A 19683-nucleotide genomic window follows, 5' to 3' on the forward strand; every position below is an offset into this window, starting at 1 on the left:
TACCCAATAGCCCAGTGGTTCAGGCACTCACCAGGTACATGGGAGACCCAGGTTCAAGCCCCTGCTCTAAATCAAGTAGCTCCTAGATACCAGGTGAGTGTCCTAATCATCAGGTCATTGACTATTCTGTGGTGGAACCATCTTTTTTTGTGAAAGTATTAAAAAGAGGAGTCCTTTTGTTCTAAAGCTGAAGGAAAACAAAATTTCAGAACCTCAAAATATTTCACAAAATGGAATTCTTGTTTATGGCCCACCTTAGTTACCACAGTTCAAGAGTCCTCTTTTAGGCTGGCACCTTTCCCCCCAGTTTGTGGCTTCACTTCTCCACGTTACTGGCACAGGCTGTATTATGTGCTTCTAGCTTTGGAAGACCTATGTATCATGCATGATTTTAAGATTGCAGACAGTACAGAACAGACTGTCAGACCTAGTGGAACCACACCAAGAATATGGTAAGCAATAAGCTCAAGTGGAGAGGGGGTGGATGTTGATGATATATAGAGAAAATCTTAAATCAGACATTTATTTAAATTGAGGCAAATTTTCCATAAGTCATTTGGTATTTGTCCTACTTTAGAGTTTGTATTAAGAAATAGGGTCAAAGTATCAAAACTGTCACATGATACAGCTGCAGAGACACATAAAAGATTGACTTGTCTATTCTGCAGAAGAAGCTGTCATTAGATAAGCAAAGAAAAATGACACATGGAATTATAACCTTGCTTATACTCATTTCCGCAGAACACTATTTTTAAAAAATCCATTACATGTAAAGATGCTATTAGCACTTTGGTTAGATCCTCTAGTTTGGAATGAAAAGAGTATCTACCACAGAAAAAAGGAAAAAAAAGAAATAGGCAAAGCAGCGAGGGGACAATTATTTGCATTACCAAAAAAAATGATCTGAACAAAACATACCGTATAAATTTAGTTGATTGGAAAGCGAAACCAAATAAAAGAAGACTGAAATTCTCTGTCAGTCTTTCATTTGAGGAAACAGAGTCTGGGATTAGGTTAATTACTGATCAAGAAATGGCTTTAAAACTTTCATTACCCAAATATTTCATGATTGTACATAAACATGCATTCTGTGGTTCTCTTCTGCCATTAGAAAATTAACTGTAGCTATCTGGCCAAGCATCTTAGTCCTGATGTCCATTTATTTTACAGCCAGGCAGAAGCAGCATTTTCTATGAGAACATAATTTAATGTGAAGCATTACAGAGGATAATATTCTTAAATCAGGATAGGATTGGCATGATTAACTGAAAGATAAGCTGCAATGTAAACAGGAGCATTTGAGGGTCATAAGTATTAGGGTGGGGTGGAAATAGTTAAAATCTGGATCTCACGTCCAAAATACAAGTGTTATAGAGGAATTTGCCTTCTGAAATATGAACAGTAAGAAGAGTCAGGAAATAGATTAAGCCTGAATTCAAAGTTTAATCTTCCAGATGAACATACAAAATGCCTTGACAACCAATTCTCTTTGGACGCTACTATCCCAATCTGCAATGTTACCATCAAGCTACAATTCCCTCAAGTAAGTAACCTGCTGTCTGAGCTCCCCATCCTTCACAAGAAAACTGCCATGCCATAGGTCACTTTTCTGACAAACAAGACTTGTCTGTAGAAGTCTTGCTAGCACTATTTTGTAAGATTGAAATTACTCTTCCTCTCAAACAAATTGATACTTTGTCGCCAACATGTATTTTGATTAAAGATGCATTTGTTATAATTTATTCATTAAGGGTCACATACTACTTTTGACCAAATGTGCAGAACTCCGCAAGTATCAATGGCAACTCCTCACATGGACTGAGGTGTTTAAAAAGGTGAAACTAGAGTTAAATCTTTTTTTAAATATTCTAAATTTCCTTTACCTATTAGTTGTCCAGTAAAAAGGTCCATTCTCCCTCCCCCCCCCCCCGATTTTACATAGGGCAGGGTCAAAAGTTTTCAGAGATCACAATATTAACTAACTTTTGCCACTCTTCGATGGCCCTTACCATCATAGCACCTATGCATCATGTGTGCAATTAGGCTCCATTACTGCAAAAGTGCAGAATGCCTCCTAGAAAGTGTTAACCATCCTCCACTCGGAGGGGACAAAGATCTCATAAGATCAGCCATTCACTGCACTTGCACACCCATTCAGGCAGGTGTTTATGTATGTAAACTAGTAGGTCCAACATGTAAACATGTTTAGAGCCCTGATCTAGTAAAACCCTAAAGCAGTGTGTAACTTCAAGGAGATGAGTATTCACAGTTACTGTCATGCAATATGGTTACCTGTGCTATTATATGGTATCATAAATATAAAGGGAAGGCTAACCACCTTTAAATCCCTCCTGGCCAGAGGAAAAACCCTTTCACCTGTAAAGGGTTAAGAAGCTAAAGATAACCTCGCTGGCACCTGACCAAAATGACCAAGGAGGAGACATGATACTTTCAAAGCTGGAGGGAGGGAAAAAAACAAAAGGTTTTCCGTGTGTGTGTGTGTTGCTTTTGCCGGGACCAGAGCAAGAATGTAGGTCAGAACTCCTGTAAAGGGTTAATAGGCAATCTAATTAGATATGGCGTTAGATTCTGTTTTGTTTAAATGGCTGATAAGTGCTGGATGGAATGTATATTCCTGTTTTTGTGTCTTTTTGTAACTTAAGGTTTTGCCTAGAGGGATTCTCTATATGTTTTATTTGAGCATAAGCTTTCGTAAGAAAGGTGAGGTCCTTTAAATGGCCGCTGGAGCCCCGCCGCTTCCCCAGGGCTCTGGCAGTTAATTAAAGGACAGGGACAGTAGAAGCAGGGGAGCCCCAGGCCCTTTAAAAAGGCCCAGGAGCCCCGGGCTGCTGCTGCTACCCCGGTGGGGGAAGGAGGGCAGGAGGAGGAGAAGGAGGGGTGGGGCACTTACCTTACAGGGTGGGCTGGGACTGGCTCTAACCCCCACAGCCCTGCCCCTTCTGCCCTAGGCCCCACCCCTTCCGGGGGCCAGACCGGCCCCAGTGTACCGGTAAGTCACTCGACTTACTTTCACCCCCATGTAACACTGACAGACCACGGTCGTCAGCAGGCGGGATCAAACCAGGGGACTTCTGGAGCTTAGTACATGAGCCTCTAAAGCATGAGCTAAAAGCCAACTGTGTCTTAGCTTAGGCTGTAGAGTAGACTCATTTTAACTCTAAGTGGTCTCGGTGCCACTAGATGGGACAGAACACCATACCCAAAAGGTGTGTGAGTTGCATAAGCACTATGTTCAGCTGCAAGCATTTGCAAGGTTAGGACTCAATATATTGTACTAGAGAAATAGCATGGGATTAGAATTCAGGTACTCCTAATATTTCACTTTTGGATCTGGTACTGCCTTGCTACCTGGCCTTGCATCAGTAATTCTATAGGACAGATTTTGCACAATTATACCTGTATAATTCCAGAACAACAAAGCAGAATTTGGCCCTGCAGGTCAGTTTTTGCAGCTGTAAAATAGGAGTGGTAGCTACTACTTGTACTATTTCATGGCCCTAATTGAAAATCTTTAATCCAATCATCCCCTGAACATTAAGAACATTCAACTCTTCATCTGGATCCAGACTCTGTGCACTCCACTCCCAAGAGTGGAAGCAAGTCTTATTATACAAGTCTTACTATATTAACTATGCATAAATGCCCTGCTACAAACTAGTAAGAAGTTCTCCTAAAGACACTTATTTAGAAGCCTTGAATCTCTCTTTTTAGGCCTTCTAAGTGAACCCATTGACTTATTTAAAGCTCATCTAAAAAAGGCTCAGAGAAGCCACATCTGTACAACTAACACCACTAATGAAAGGATTTGTTTTTCACAGACATGAATTATCTAGGTAGTGAAACCATAGCCAGATCTTTGTTCTAACTACACACTTCTTCAGGGATATATGACAGCCTGGAGTCTATTAGTCATCAGTCCAGTATATCTTGCTGCCTTCCACAGATTCCTGCAATATACTTCGCAGGCTTCTAAGTTGCTATGTGGCAGAAGACGTTTCACAATCCTTTTGGATAATTATGAAGCAAACCTATATTACTTTAATTTGCTAATTGTAATTATTTTTAATGTATATAAATTAAATACAAGCTTTGCATGGCATAAAGAAAGTGACATTTTTCATCACTCACTTCCTCCTTTATGTACTGTGACAATAATTTAGTTATTATAGTGAGAATATTATGGATTGACCAGTAGTAAACTCTGGAAAATCTATTCATTCCTATCAGATTCATACAGACTTCCTGTTAATGAAAAAGTACACAACCAGCAGCATGACAAGCTTGATTAATTCAGAAAGAGCAAAGTCAAAACAAATTTTAATATAACCTAATTTTAATCATTCAGCATCATTAGCATTTCAGTTCAACATCCTTTGGTTCTAATCAATGTCTTCACCTAGATGTTTCACAAACCAGCAATATTTACAAAGCTCAAGTCATAGAATGTTATAATCCATATATACCAGCATGCAAGTTCAAAATGGGCTTGAGTCACTTAAGCCTGGTCTACACTGCAGAGTTAGGTTGACATAGGCTGCCTTATAAATGTCTGTGTCTCTATTACCAGGACCATTCTACCGATGTAACTTTCCTGCCACTTTGGCTTAATTACTCCACCTGCATGAGAGCCATAGCACTTAAATCCACATTATTAGGTCAACAACAAAGCAGTGAAGACAGTGCATTGCTTAAGTCAACTTTAATGGCCTCCAGGTGGTATCCCACAATACTCCACTGTGACCACTCTGGTGAATGTTTTCATCACCTCTGCTCAGTGGCCAGGTACACAGGAAACAGCCCCTCCCCTGTTAAAGCACCAGGAACTTTTGAATTCCCATTTTCTGTTTCATCAGCGTGGAGAGCTTACAAGCACAGCTGATCATGGTAACCAACATCCCAAACACGCTCCAGTCTAGAGTACACAGGGAGTACTAGATCTTATTGGTCTGTGGGAAGGAAAGTCTGTGCAGGCACAGTTCCAGTATAGAAATGTAGACATCTACTAAAAGATTGCACAGGGCACACGTGACAAATGTTACACCAGGACACACAGCAGTGCCGCATGAAAATGAAAGAGCTTCGGCAGGTGTACCAGAAGACAAGAAAGGCGAACAGTCACTCTGGTTCTGCACTACTGACATGCCATTTCTACAGTGAGCTGCATGCAATTCTCAGCGGAGACACCACAATGACCCCCAAGAGCAGCATAGATGCCTCTGAGAAGTCAGAGTCCTGACCCACTACAGGCAACACTGAGGTGGTGGTCTTGAATGAGGAAGAGGAAGAGGAGAATGGGATACAGATGTGCAGGGGATCCATTCTCCTGGAGAGCCAGGAGATGTTTGAAGCCCCGGAGCCGTCCAATTCCAGCCAGTCACAGAACAGCATATGACTGAGCATGAAGCCAGGGAAGGCACCTCTGGTGAGTATTCAATTCCAAAATATTGTGGGGCATATCTCCAGGAAAGTTTCACAATCCAGTGCAGAAGGCTTCTAGGGAGGACTGCCTTATTTCTTCCACAGCAGAACACTTTCCCTCACCATTCCAGTATTAGACAGACTGCTGCAGTGGCACAGAAGCCAGCAAACAGAGCTGTAAACAGGGAAGTTTGAGTGGGAATTCTGTTGGAGGAGAAGGTATTTGTAGAAGCTGGTAGGGGCAGTGTGCTGAGAGAGAAGCTTAACCCTGATTAGGGGATGGGGCTTCTCTGATTAGGGGTCACAGAATAGACTTTAAGGTCAGAAGGGACCATGATGATTGTCTAGCCTGACCTCCTGCACAACACAGGCCACGGAATCTTACCCACCCACTCCTGTAACAAACCTCTAACTTATGTCTGAGCTATTGAAGTCCTCAAATCCTGGTTTAAAGACTTCAAGGTGCAGAGAATCCTCCAACAAGTGACCCATGCCCCACGCTGCAGAGGAAGGTGAAACCCCCACAGGGCCTCTGCCAATCTGCCGTGGAGGAAAATTCCTTCCCGAACCCAAATATGGCGATCAGCTAAACCCTGAGCATGTGGGCAAGACTCACCAGCCAGACACCCAGGAAAGAATTCTCTATAGTAACTCACATCCCACCCCATCTAACATCCCATCGCAGGTCATTAGGCATATCTATTGCTAGTAGTTGAAGATCAATTAATTGCCAAAATTAGGCTATCCCATCATATCATCTCCTATAAAGGGAGCCAGCCACTCTATTACTCTAGTTCTGCTGGCATCACTACAGTACATAGCATAAGGATCGAGTTCTTACCTGGATGTTTGCAGCATCAGTTCTCTTCCCACCTGTTACCCTCAGAAGGCTGGTATCACATAGGGTCAATCCAGGGGATATGGCGGCCATTTTCGTTTCAATTTCTTGGACAGCAAACAGTAGTGTATATGATTCCATCTCCACTGTGCTTTTCTGCTCCTTCACGGGTTTCCCAGACATGCTGCTAGTGTGGGTGGCAGGGTTCATCATTGAGCTTAGAAGCTGCAAGCCTTGGCCCAAAGCTAGCAACAGCAAAACGGGGGAAGGGGTTCTGGCGGAAGGGAAATTTGCTTATGCACTGTCGCCACCATAAACCCACCTCCTGCACTGCCTCTGCCAAGGCTTGCAGTTTGGGAAAGTCAACAGTGGTTCCTGATTGCCACACAACATCCATGTTACAAAGGGTCGGGGGCCATTAAACTTGTGCTCCCATCACGGGTTGCCCACCCAAAACTGCAGAGAATCCAGCACCTCTGTCCCCAGACCAGATTCACTATGCCTGATACAGCAAACCAGGTCAATGACTGCCTTGTGTAAATGAAAATGTTCTACCTTTTACTTCAGTGGAATAAGGGGAGTGATTTTTATACATCAGCTGTGCACTAGACCCTTGTTATGCACAGACAATGATTTCTTTGTGTTTTCCATATCTTACAACTGAAAGTATGGCCTTCAGCTCATTCTCCACACCAGAGGCAAGGCTGTCCCACATTAGAAGAATGCGAAAAAGAACATTTGATAACATGTTTATGAATGCCTCTGGGACAGTGGACACCAAGAAGAGGGCATGGAGGATTTCTCTCTCTGAAAAATTGGACATGGACATTGCAAGCAAGAGAGAAGACCAGGAGCATGAGCATGGCACACAGCAGGAGATGTTGGGGATTCTAAAAGAAGACACAGACACGTTGAGGCAACTGGTAGACATTCAGGAGAAACACCTTGAAGCTAGACTTCCTCTGCAGTTCCTGCAGAACAGCATTCCTGCATCACTGTATTCCCCCTCTCCCAAATGTTCCAGGAGGTGGGGGGCAGGGAAGAGCTATATCCCTTCTATTCCATGTCAGGGAAGGATACTAGCAATAAAAGGTGCACATACGATGCTCCATGCTGTGCTCTTCTTATTGTCCGGATATCTGGCTGTTCTAAATTAGCAGACAGCTTATCTGCCTCTACACCCTACCCCTATGGATACTTCTCACCCTTTGTATCTCAGATATTATGGAGCACACAGCAGACATGGGGATATTGCTTTTACTGAGGTCTAATGGCACACTGCACCAGCGAACCTTTAAACAGCCAAAGGCACATTTAATCACCATTCTCAGCCTATTGTTGAACCGTTCCTTGCTGCTGTCCAGGTTTCCGGCTTCATGAGCCATGGGAGCAAGGGGTATGCTGGGGTCTCCCAGGATTACTACAGGCATTTCAACATCACCAATGATTTTTTTGTGTTCCAGAAAAAATTCCCCGCTTGCAGCTTTCTGAACAGACCTGTGTTCTTAAAAGATGCAGGCATCACACACCTTCCTTGATCATCCCACATTCATGTCAGTAAAACGCCCCACCAGTGCTTACAACACCAGTGAAAAAAGTATACCTTTCTGCTTATGCACTCTTTGCCAAGGTGGTCTGGTGCCAAGATAGGGATATGCATGCCATCTATCACCCCACTGCAGTTAGAGAAAAAACATCCAATATATCCTGCACATTGCCAAGAGTCACTACCCTTCTTACCAAAAGGCAATTAATGGCCCTGCGGACTTGGATCACAACAGCTCCACAGTGGGCTTATCAACCCCAAATTGATTCCCTACTGACTGGTAGCAGTCTGGTGTTGCCAGCTTCCACACAGCAATTGCCACTCACTTCTCCACGGTCAGAACAGGTCTCATTTTATGATCACTGCACTGCAGGGCTGGGGAAAACTCTGCACACAGTTCCCGGAAAGCCTTGTGAATGCAAAAGTTCTGCAGCCACTGATAGTCATTGTATAACTTCAGAACAGTGTGATCTCACCAGTCAGTATTTGTTTCTGAGGACCAGAAATGGAGCTCCACCGTGTCCAGTTGCTGCACGACTGCCAGCAGCAACCGGGAATTGTTTCATTCTATGAATTCCAGCAGGGCTGCTTGAAGGACATTGCCATGTGGCGGCTCCTCTCCTGCCTCTGAAAATACCGCAGCATAAGGCACATGGTGTTTGTAATGCTCACAGCAAGAGAGGGATCCATGCTTCTCGGGAGATGGCGTACATGTGGCTATGCCAGCCTTTTTGAAAAAAGGCACGAAATACTATGGTTTGCAGTTGAGATCGGGGGGGGGGGGTGTGTGAAAACTGCATCATGGGACATTGAAGCCACATTCTCAGCCTTCCCTTAGAAAATGTTTTGGTCCCATGAAGCATTGCAAGCCCTTCCCAAAACCTCTGCAGTGATTAGCACTGTAGGATAGCTATTCATGGTGCACTGTTGTCAGCATGGATGCAAGTGTTGCTAGTGAGAACATGCTCCACTGACACAAGGATTGTGGTGTGGACATGCGCTATCGACTTGATTACTATGGCGGCTGGATGTTGAGTTTGAAGTGTACATATGCCCTTCAAATGAGCGTCTGGCCCCTTCCCCACCAGTTAAAAAGTTCAGAGTGTCCTATTAGAGGATGGGATGGTTTGGCCTTTTGTAGATGTAGGGGTTTCAAAGGAGAATTGTAGATCCAAAAGTTGGTTTGGATTCCAAACCACCAAGCACAGTTAGGTGAATTTGGATTCAAGGTTTAAATATAAGCCCCTCTGCTACAAAAGCTGCATGCTGATAGAAGTAGAACCACACCTTACATAAGCATGGTTTCAGGTGAGTGATTTTTCCTTTCTGCTTTAATTTGAATATTTGTAGTAGCATCTAAAAGAGATTATAAATCACCATCATTCTGCCCCCCCTCACATGTTTACACCCTCAGCTTAGCAGGCAAACGACTGCACTCATCTCACACACCCCCTTATCACGTAAAGGGCACTACATAGAAGATTCACGTGGAGCATGTTTGAGAAGAAATTAACAGTTACACAAAAGGGACAAATAAATGCTTCCGGAGTCAATTAGCCTGGTGGATATATTGTCCATAGAAGGAGAAAAAAGGCTCAGGAGAGGAATGACAGCAGTCCCAAGGTGGTTTTGGTACCACATGCATGTAGCACCTCATGCAGCTGTCTCCATACCTTATACCTGAACTCAGGAAAGGTGTTACAATAAAATTCAAAGCCAAGAAATTCAAAACTAGAGCTGACACTCCATTTTTAACTCACCTGAGGTCACTTTCTATCCACTAGTTAAGGGGAAATTTCTGCTTTACTTAGAATTTCATGTCACTTTTATATTTGCTCTCATGAGAGCAAATATACAAAAGTTTCTTTCAAAATGCCATCCCTGTAAGCCACACATTATCCATGGAATACCTTCCTTAATATTTTTGAAAAAAATTGAGTCTTTTTTTTTTTTAAGTGATCCTGAACAATTCTGAGGGACAAAGTCAAAACGTTACTCTACAATTTGTCGCATAACAAGAAGAATATAAATTATATACATTTCCATATATCTATAATCCTGCTGCAAAGTTATTTTATAAGAGAGTGTTCAATTTTCCTCTAAACTGAAATGCTGCGCTAGACTAAATTGAAGTTCAAATCAAATAGCAAATGATTCCAGATACAGAAGCACAATAAGAGAAAGTATGTCACCCACAAATAATTTGCATGTTTGAAACATAATAAACAGATTGTGCATCTGAATCAAGCTACATTAATCATGCTTTCTATACTTGTGAAGAAAACAGATGAGAATGTGCTGCTAGGTAGGGTTGCCACCTTTCTGAAAATATAATGCAAAATCATTAGCTGCCACAGAAAGCATTAGAAGCATTAGCACTGCTTAGACCTCCACAAATTCAGGGCTTTAGATGCTCTGAAGTACAATCTGAGTAAATTTCTTGATCTTTTAGTATATTTTTTTTTTACTGCAAACACATTTCAGCCCAAGCCTCCCCACTCCTAAACAGGTATAAAATATCTACTGTATCACCCATTTTAACACTAATTGTCTATATATGTCCCTGATTAACTGAGCATTTCTTTTAAGTGTTTGAAAGCATGACTGTACTTGAATGCAATATGTCTGATATTAATGAAGGTCAGGGGAAGTACTAGATATGTTTGGATTTCCTTTTCTTTAATTACCTCTAAAAATCCTCAATGTATTTTGGGTCCTTCTACTTCCCGATTACAAGAAGACAGTTCCGCCATCTGCTGGTAGCATAGAAAAGGGAGCCCACTGTTTCATCAGCAACAGTACAAAGAAAACCATCTCCAACACAACAAAATATGTTGATACAGTACATACAAAATGGGAAATGACTGGCTAGGAAGGAGGACTGAGGAAAGAGATCCAGCAGTTATAGTGGACCATAAGCTAAATAGGAATCAACAGTATAACACTGTAGCAAAAAAAGCGAACAACATTCTGGGATGTATTAGCAGGAGTGTTGTAAGCAAGACACGAGAAGTAATTCTTCTGCTCTACTTCTTGCTGATTAGACCTCAACTGGAGTATCGTGTCCAGTACTAGGTGCCACATGTCAGGAAAGATGTGGACAAATTGAAGAAAGTCCAGAGAAGATCAACAAAAATGATTAAAGGTCTAGAAAACATGACCTACGAGGGAAGATTGAAAAAATTGCATTTGTTTAGTCTGGAAAAGAGAAGACTGAGAAAGGACATGATAACTGCTTTTGAGTACATAAAAGATTTTTACAAGAAGGAGGGAGAAAAAATGTCTAACTTCTGAGGATAAGAAAAGAAGCAAGGGGTTTAAATTGCAGAAAGGGAGGATTAGACACGGAGGAAAAACCTCCTAACCGTCAGAGTGGTTAAGCACTGGAATAAATTGCCTAGGGAGGTTGTGGAATCTCCATCATTGGATATTTTTAAGATCCAGTTAGACAAACACTTGCCAGGGATGGTCTAGACAATACTTAGTCCTGCAATGAGTGCAGAGGACTAGACTAGATGACCTCTCGAGATCTCTTCCAATCCTATGATTCTAGGTTCAGAGGATGGGGGAAAGGGAAGAGATAGGAAAAGAGGCTGTAGCAATGCTTCTTTTTCCAGCCAAAAAAAAGCTAGGCTAGGGCAGCTGCTATATTGGAGTGAGATGAAATCTGTTCTCCACACCCACCAATAAGGCATTTCTCCTAGAAGCAGGAATGCTGACTCAATGGCCCCCATCCCTTGCTCAGCTGCCAGGTCGACTTCAGAATGATCAACCAAGAATGAAGGTTACTGAGGATGCAGTTAATGCTTTACTGACCATTAGCTGTAAAACACAGCTTCCTGAATCCTGCTGATGAAGAGTTAGGTAGGAATTGTCCATTAATTTCATCCCTGAAGACCCAGAAAATGGAGTCACAGAGTCTGTCCTATGGATAAGGAGGGCAGAGTTTGGTAGCTGCCATAGTTGGATACAGCAGGCACAGGATTTGATGTAAAATTTCAGAAGTAACATATAGGAAGCTACACAATCCTTCTTTCCCATGTATCTGTTACCTGGCTGCACAGTTAATCTACACTGCAAAGGCTGTTGCATTTCAGGGATAGATTATGAAATGCTGCCCACAGTGTCTACAATGTACTAGATGCTGTACAAACCCCAAGGAAGTAATGGTCTCGGGTTGGAAGAGAATTCCTGTCTAGGCATGTAATTATTATTTCATGAAGTGCACGAGGGGTGCTGGAACAATTTTTATAGTGGGGGGTGCTGAGAGCTATTGAATCAAACTGTAAAGACGGTCTATAATGGAAACCACTTTAAGCCGGCAGATGCTGCAGCAACCCCAGCACTCTATAAAGTGAGGGGCAAAAACACCCCAAGGTGTCTCTTCCTATCTACCTCTCTTTCAGCTCAGATGACAAAAGAAATAGCTTTGGGTGCTGGGAGCAAATCTTGGCCTGAGAATTTGGTCAGCAATGTTACTGGGAACATATGGTAAGGAATTTCACTTTGAACCAAGTTCTAGTACTAGGCAGTGTTTTATCTTTATTTCTCTTCTAATCAGCTCTGACTTTAATGCATTATACTTGTACTCAAAACCTCTCTTTACAGTTAAATAAACTTATTTTATTCTTTAATCAGTATTATGAATTATTTGGTTAACAACATTTAAAGTCACAAACCATTGGATATTGTTCCCTCACAAGGCCAATGGACCTAAAAATATCTGAAATGTCCAGGAGAGGGCTGGACAGTGCGGAATACACATTTGAGGGAAAATTCGGAAGTGGGATTGCGTAGGGATCACTCTGCAAGTGGTAACCAAGGCTGTTGGAAGCCAGAGTGAGACTTGAGTGTGCTGGCCGGCTGCAGCTATGCACAGACACTCAGGGTGTGATGTGCATGTGGTTTGGCTGTTTGTGAGAGGCTCAGGTTGGGAGCTACAGCAGCAAAGGATAGCGAAGCACCCCAGGTTGCAGGACAAGTGTGACAACCCTTCACTAGTCTGAATTGTACCCTAGAATGTCAAACACCTATGTCCCCCTTTGTGGACCCAGGCTTGGGTTTTATGGATATTGAGCTGACCACCACTACAGGCAAGTATTTACTTTTGTACCATGTAAATTTAACATTGCCTTCCTTTCTTACAAATTTTGCACAATTAAGTATTTACACAATTAAGTCATGCTTTCACTCAAAGGAATCCATGTCACTTTGTGTTCCATTCTGGAAAAATATCTAGTTTTGCCAATAAAACATTACCTAAACGTAAAATAGATTATAAATATCATTATTTCTCAATTGGATTATATACGTCACTGTTGTCAGTACTGCACAAAGTAAAAAGCTTCTCATACTCAAAATATAACTCCTAATAAGATTATGTAATAAAAGATGTTTTAAAATCCCACAAAATGTATACTTTGTAATGTTTTCAATGTAGTATGATACATGAACATTCAATTCACCTCTAGTGGCCAAACTGTGTCCTGACTTATTCAGAGTTTGGTCCTGTTAATATGCTATACTTCACAATACTTTTTCAGTGAGCTGTGAGAATGCATGTGTGTTTCATCAGTATCAAAATGTATCCCTATGGTCCAACTTCAATGCTGGCTCCTTGTCAAAGGAGGAGGGAGAAAGTAACAAGATAGTCTAAGCAGGTTGTAGCACTGCTATTATTAAGGTTGCCTGGCACTTCCGATAAGACCCTGTTTTCAGTTGCTTATAACTTTGCCAAATTAAACTGGTTGGGCTGAAATTGTGTGAGCTGGATGTCAGACTCGGAACTGATTTTTTTTTTTTAAATTTCAGCCAAAATGGTTCTATGGATTTAGACAAAAAGGTTACGGGAAAACACATTGCTTTGCCCATGTGAAAACATTCCATTAACCTTTTCTAGCATCCCAATGTTTTGGAGCAGAGACTTGTAATTTGACAGGGCACTGGCATTTGTCAGTGATGTGCCTTTTGCCATCCCTTGAAAATCCAATGACATTTATCCAAGTCTTTTTTTTAAAAAAAAAAGATCACATATGACTCATACTCAATAGAGACTTGCTACAGCATCAAAGTTAAATTCTATGAAGATTCTATCCACACTGGGCACTCTCTAGCTGTGGGTTGATGAGAATTTTCCTTGAAATTGCTGTTCTAGGCTATTAAAGTCTGGGCTGAGACCATGATCATGCCAATGCATGACCAAAGAGCCTGTCTCTCCTGTGCTCTCAAGTCACTATCTTTTGCCTGGCCCAGATAGCACAGAGAAAGAAACTGCCTGATTCAGATGCAGAAGGGACAAGACCTGGACATCAGGGCAGAGCAAGAGGACTAGACTGGGGCAAGAAGCCTAGGGAGAGAACTGGAACTGCAAGGTAAGAGAGGAGGGGCTAGTGGTAGTTAAGAGAACGAGATTTGACAAGGAGTAATGGAGAGTGAGAGACTGAATCCATGGAGTAGGAGGGAAAGGAGAGTGATCTGACATGTGCTGTGATATAGGAGGGAGAACTGAGACTGACTGATCAAAGAGACCAGGACAAGGAAGCAGGGAGTTAAGTGTGACACACATTGGACAAGGAGTCCATGGAGGAAGACTGGGACAGGGAATATTGCAGAGGGTGGGAGACAGATTGCAAGCACACGAGGGCAGACAAGGAATGGGGGTTGATGGGGAGGAAGACTGGGACTGGTATAAGAAGTCTGGGGCAGGGGTGAAATGAGCACTTACACAGCAAGGAGAAAGACTGGAATTTGAAACCTGGAGACCGGGACAGGATAAGGAGCCAGGGCTGGGAAGAGACAGGACTAGCACAGGTTGGAGGGAATCCAGTTTGGGAGAGGAGCAGTCAGAAGAATCTATGCTCACTAGAGCAGCATCCCCTCTAGAGTTAAGAATGGAACCCAAGATTCTTGCATCTTCCCATTCCTCTGCTGTCAGTAAATGAACACCACTGGCAAAGACTTCCACCCCCCATAGATGCGGGAACTACAGGTGCGGGGTCCTGGCCGCCGGCCCCCACACGCCTGGCTGCCAGCCTCAGCTGTGGGGGGTGGACAGGAGTAAGGGGACTGGCTTTCAGCACCTCCACTATTAAAAATGTTCCCGCACCACTGCACCCCTCTCTAACACTGGTCCACAGAGAGAGGATAACATACCACTGCTACCAGTTACTCCATTAGCTCAAGTGATAGAGGTGTGTTCAGTGTATGTAAAGGTTCCAACCCTGAAAGGATTACATTTGAGAGCACACCAGTGAAACAGGGAATGCTGGGAGAAAGGCTGGAAGCAACCCAGCCACATGGACAGAGCAGTGCCAAAGATTAGTTAAAGTTTCACTTGTTCAACTTAAACTGCATTCTGCTTCACTCTGTGAATGGTGGCGGTCTAAGCTGTAAATTCTCTGCGCTACAGCAGCTGGCAGCAAGAGACATGGAACTGTCTGAAGCTGCCCTGGATTTTGTGGATACAAATGTAGCCAAGCAATGGACCCAGTGGGAAAGAGGAGCTCCAGCACACAAAGCTGGCTATGCAGTAGGACAAGAGCAGCAAGAAAGTGTAACTGTTACTTTGCGTTACTGGGGAACAAAGCAGAAAGGGCTGCAGCACTCTGAAGCTCACCACTGCCTCAAGCCTCACAGCAATCCTAGGAACCCTGGGCTTCCACACCCACAGCAAGATGTATTTACTCTGGGAGACAGAATGACCAGGTAAAGGAGAATTGCCCCACACTGGAACAGCGCTGCAAGGAATGTGGCAAGTTAAACCACTTTAGCAGAGTGTGCAAGAGCAAAGAATGAATCTTTCTGGGACCTGTCAGTCATGTACAAGTGGGGGATGGCCTGTTAGAGAGCAATAATGACTTCATGACATTCCTTCAGTCCTAGAGCATATCAGTTTCAGATTGGGACAGGAAAGCAACTGGGGACAATACCAACTTCTGTGCATTGCAATAAAGTTAAAGGGGAAATGTGCAATTTCAGCTGGCTAGCTGGGCCTCCTGCAGTGAGATTGCTTGGGCTGAATTGGACTCAGCCACATGACAAAAAGCAGGCACGTGTCAATATTGTACAATGAGAGCATAATACAGCCCAGAGGAAAATGTAACCTCATGGTAACTAAACTGAAAAAATAACAGACTTTACCAACTGAAGTTTGTGGTGGTGGATGATAAGCACCACAGACCCCTCTTGGGGAATACAGCCATACAAGCCAGGGATCCGATTAGCATACAGTGCAAAAAGGGGGAGTCCAATGGACAATGGAAACCATTTTAAAAGCATATGGGGATGTTGTTTTCATGGACAACAGGTGCCTCAACGGAAATCTGTGACTTGAAGTAGACCCTACAGTGGAACCTGTGTGCTTACTACAAAGTAAAATTCCAGTTTCGCTGTGTAACCCAGTACACTAGAAGATCAAAAGTCTGCAGAGTAGGGGTATCATAGCAGCTACAGAGATCAGTACAGCCTGGATAAGCAGCATGGTGGTGGTAAAAAAGCCATTAGACATGTGATGCATCTGCATAGACTCAAAGTTTCTGAAGCAAGCATTGAAAAGATGCTCACAATTGATGACATCTTGCCAGAACTTTACCAAGCTAGAATCTTTACAGTCTGCTAGGTAAGGAATGGGCTTTGGCACATAAGCCTGGATACAGCATATGGCATGTTGACAATCTTTGCTCCATTTGGTTGCTATAGATGAATATGCAGGCTGATGGGTATAACACAGAGGTGTTCCAGAGGAGACTCACCAAAGTGCTGGAAGGACTGCCTGGGGTGAAAATAATTGCAAGCATCATCCTCATTGTAAGTGAAAGGAGCAACGATGTAAAATCTGAAAGAGACCATGAAAGAAAGCTCCAAGCTTTTCTACAGCAATGCAGAGACAAGAACAACTCAGCCCAGAAAAAAATGCAACTCAGACAGCATGAGGTGACCTACATTGGACAACAGCTCCCAGCAGAGGGACTGAAAGTAGATCACAACAAGATCAAGGCAGTTACAGACATGCCAGCTCTGTTGATGTGAAAGGGGTACAGCACTTCATGGGAATGAGAGAACTTCAACAGAAAATTTGTCTGGAGCTGGCTGGAGAAGCAGAACCCATACATCAGCTCACAAGGAATAGTGGGACTGGGCAGGTTCCCAACAACAAGCATCTGACATGCTGAAACAAATGATAATGGATGCCCCCGTCCTGAAGTACTACAAGACAGGAAAGCCACTGACACTCCAGTGTAATGCATTGGGGAAAGGATTGGGTGTAGCACTTTTGCAGGAGGAGCTGGTTGCTTATGCCAGCAGTGCCCTGTAACACTGAACATGGATACACTCATTTGCTCAACTTAACCTGCATTCAGTTTTACTCTTTGTGAATAAAACTGTTAATCTGATGTCAGACTTGTGTGAGTGCCGAATCAAGCCCCAAATTAGCTGTCCAAGACTCACAGGAAAATGAGAACTCAGGAATTTGTTTCCTAATCCTGTGCTCAGATTCTGCTATCCACTCTCCTCCCTTTCAATAGAGTATTTAATAATCATAAATATGCCTACAAAGACTACTGATACTGGATGCTAAACAGGATATGCCTTTTTCTGGAGCTTGATTTTCACAACAGGCTGAGCACTCAACCTTTGTATTTCAAATTTGAAACATCTCAAAAGGGACTCTATTTTCAAATTTGTCAGTCACTTTAAATCTTATCCTTCTTCTTTGCAACACTATCCTTTGAGGGGAAAAACATTCTACATGTTGTAAGGAGGTGTTTTTGTAAAAAAAATGTCTATATCCATTAGATAAATGAGGCAAACGCTTACTGAGCTATGTTCAACACCAGTAGTTATTAGGAGACTGAATATATTTAAAGCCAAATTCAGTAACTATACTGGTCAGGAAAAAAAAACATACTGCAGTAAAGATCTTAATAATAATGGAGAAGTATGTTACCATAGTAGTGCTCCTCCTGACATTTCTGCATCTTTCTATTCATGAGTAACAATTCTTCGTTACGCAGCAAAATGCTATGCATTCTTTGATCACACTATGCTTCTTTGCAGAATTAAAATATGTGTTTTGACAAAGTTTCAAAGTATAGGATATATATGCCATTGACTTAAACCCACTTATTTCATACATTCCAAGATTTGGGGGTGGGTGCGAGTCAGTGACATTTTAAGTAGGCCATCGCTGATGCTAAGAGAGAAAGTCTCTTAAAATTAACTGTATAAAATGTTTGTGATCCATGCTTTGTCTTCTTTCCAATTCTCCAACCTCTAACAATTTGTCATGATTTAATATTGACTTTACACTGATGAAAGTCTTTTTGACAACTAGATAAAACACTTGGCATTTAAAAATATATTACTAGATTGTGAAGAATTATCTCTCTGTTCTTTCTGTCTCCTTTTTAATTTATCCTACTGTCTGGGGTGTCAGAACTTGAGAGAGCTACAGATACATTTTTTAAAAAAAATCTTAGTGGCATTTAAATGATGATGCATTAGCAAAATGTTCTAAAGTAATGGTAGAAATCTTAATTTGATCAACGCTTTATATTTAGGTGCCCTTTCAATACAGTGTATCATTTGTTTTTTAAATCTGTTCCAATTTATCTCAAAAGCCACTTAATACAGTTTTCCAATAATAAAGGGGGGCTGCTTTCTTGGTTCATTTTTCTGGCACTAACATGACTCTGTGAAGACAAATGGCATTAGGGTGCTATTTGAAAGCAGCGACAATGAATTTTATCAGGCTTTTAACAGCCAGGATGTTTAAAATACAGATCAATTTACTGATGTGGATATATTATTTTGTTAAGGTATTAGTGTTCCTAATTGCATGGTAATTCTCAATACATCAGGGAACGAATGTGAACTGCTACATGGGAGTAAAACGGAATTGGAAGCACAAGAATAAAAGAAAGTAAAAAAAAAGTCAAGTCATATGGGATTCAAATCTTTCTTAAATACGTCCTACAAATCACTCTTTCCATGTTCAGGACTTCTGAGGTAAAATAATTTACAATAGATGTGGTATCATGACTAAATTTGGAACTAAATTGAGACATGTCCCTTGAAATGAGAGATGATCCTAAAGTATCAGGGATATTAATTTCAGAGCCATCACCTCATGTTTTCAGGATCCGAGTAAAAAAATAGTTCATTTATGGGTTTTAAAACACCTTTCCAGTGCAAGTTACATAAAACTGATATTAGCCAATATGTTTGTACTGATTTGCAGTACTGATTTGCAGTATTTACAGCAAACTTATCCAATGTACAGTTATGCCACACTGAAATACAGGTTCTACTTGTAAGACACAAAATACAGTGAAAAATTAAGATTTTTATAGTGGTATGCATTTGGTGTTCCTTTCCCCAGCCATCATCTTATGTACTTTACAGAATCTCTTATAGTGCACTTATAGGCATTTCTCTAACATCAGGAAATATACCGTGTTTTTTCCTTAGTTTCCCAAAAGAAGTATATTAATGAACAACAATATTTAACTCCCTACTTGTGTCTGAGTTCCTCATTGACTCACTTATGGCACTCCAGCTACTCTCACAATACAGGCCCTCCTATGTTCTATTGATGTTTTAGGATTTGTCTTCCAAGAATTTGTGCCACAAAGCAACCATGGCTAACCTAGGGCCTGCCACCTATTGGCTTTAATAGGCTTTGGGTCAGGCCCTTATTGAGTCACTACTGTTGCCTCTGGTGCATTGAATGTTAAGCTCTCATTTTTTAGGATAGGATGCTCTTCAGTCTTTTGACCTTAGCAACAAATATTGTATAAGCACGAGAAAGGAGAAAATATTAGTATTACAGCAGAAGTAAGTACTTATTCTTCTAAGCTTT

At 41.9% G+C, this 19683-nt stretch overlaps 1 protein-coding gene across 2 annotated transcripts in view; it reads right to left on the reverse strand.

The window, feature by feature from the left end:
* Positions 1 to 19683, reverse strand: part of MARCHF1 (membrane associated ring-CH-type finger 1) — a 484877-nt gene that overhangs the window by 383382 nt on the left and 81812 nt on the right. Inside the window, exon 1 of one of the 2 annotated variants that reach the window (XM_043513293.1) lies at positions 13289 to 13942. The exons of the other annotated variant lie outside the window; for it this stretch is intronic. The gene's annotated coding sequence lies outside the window, so the exon portion shown is untranslated. Of the gene's footprint in view, positions 1 to 13288; positions 13943 to 19683 lie in introns of those variants that run through there. 2 annotated transcript variants of the gene reach the window in all.

Source organism: Dermochelys coriacea, chromosome 4 (assembly GCF_009764565.3).
Source record: "Dermochelys coriacea isolate rDerCor1 chromosome 4, rDerCor1.pri.v4, whole genome shotgun sequence".
NCBI lineage: Eukaryota > Metazoa > Chordata > Testudines > Dermochelyidae > Dermochelys > Dermochelys coriacea.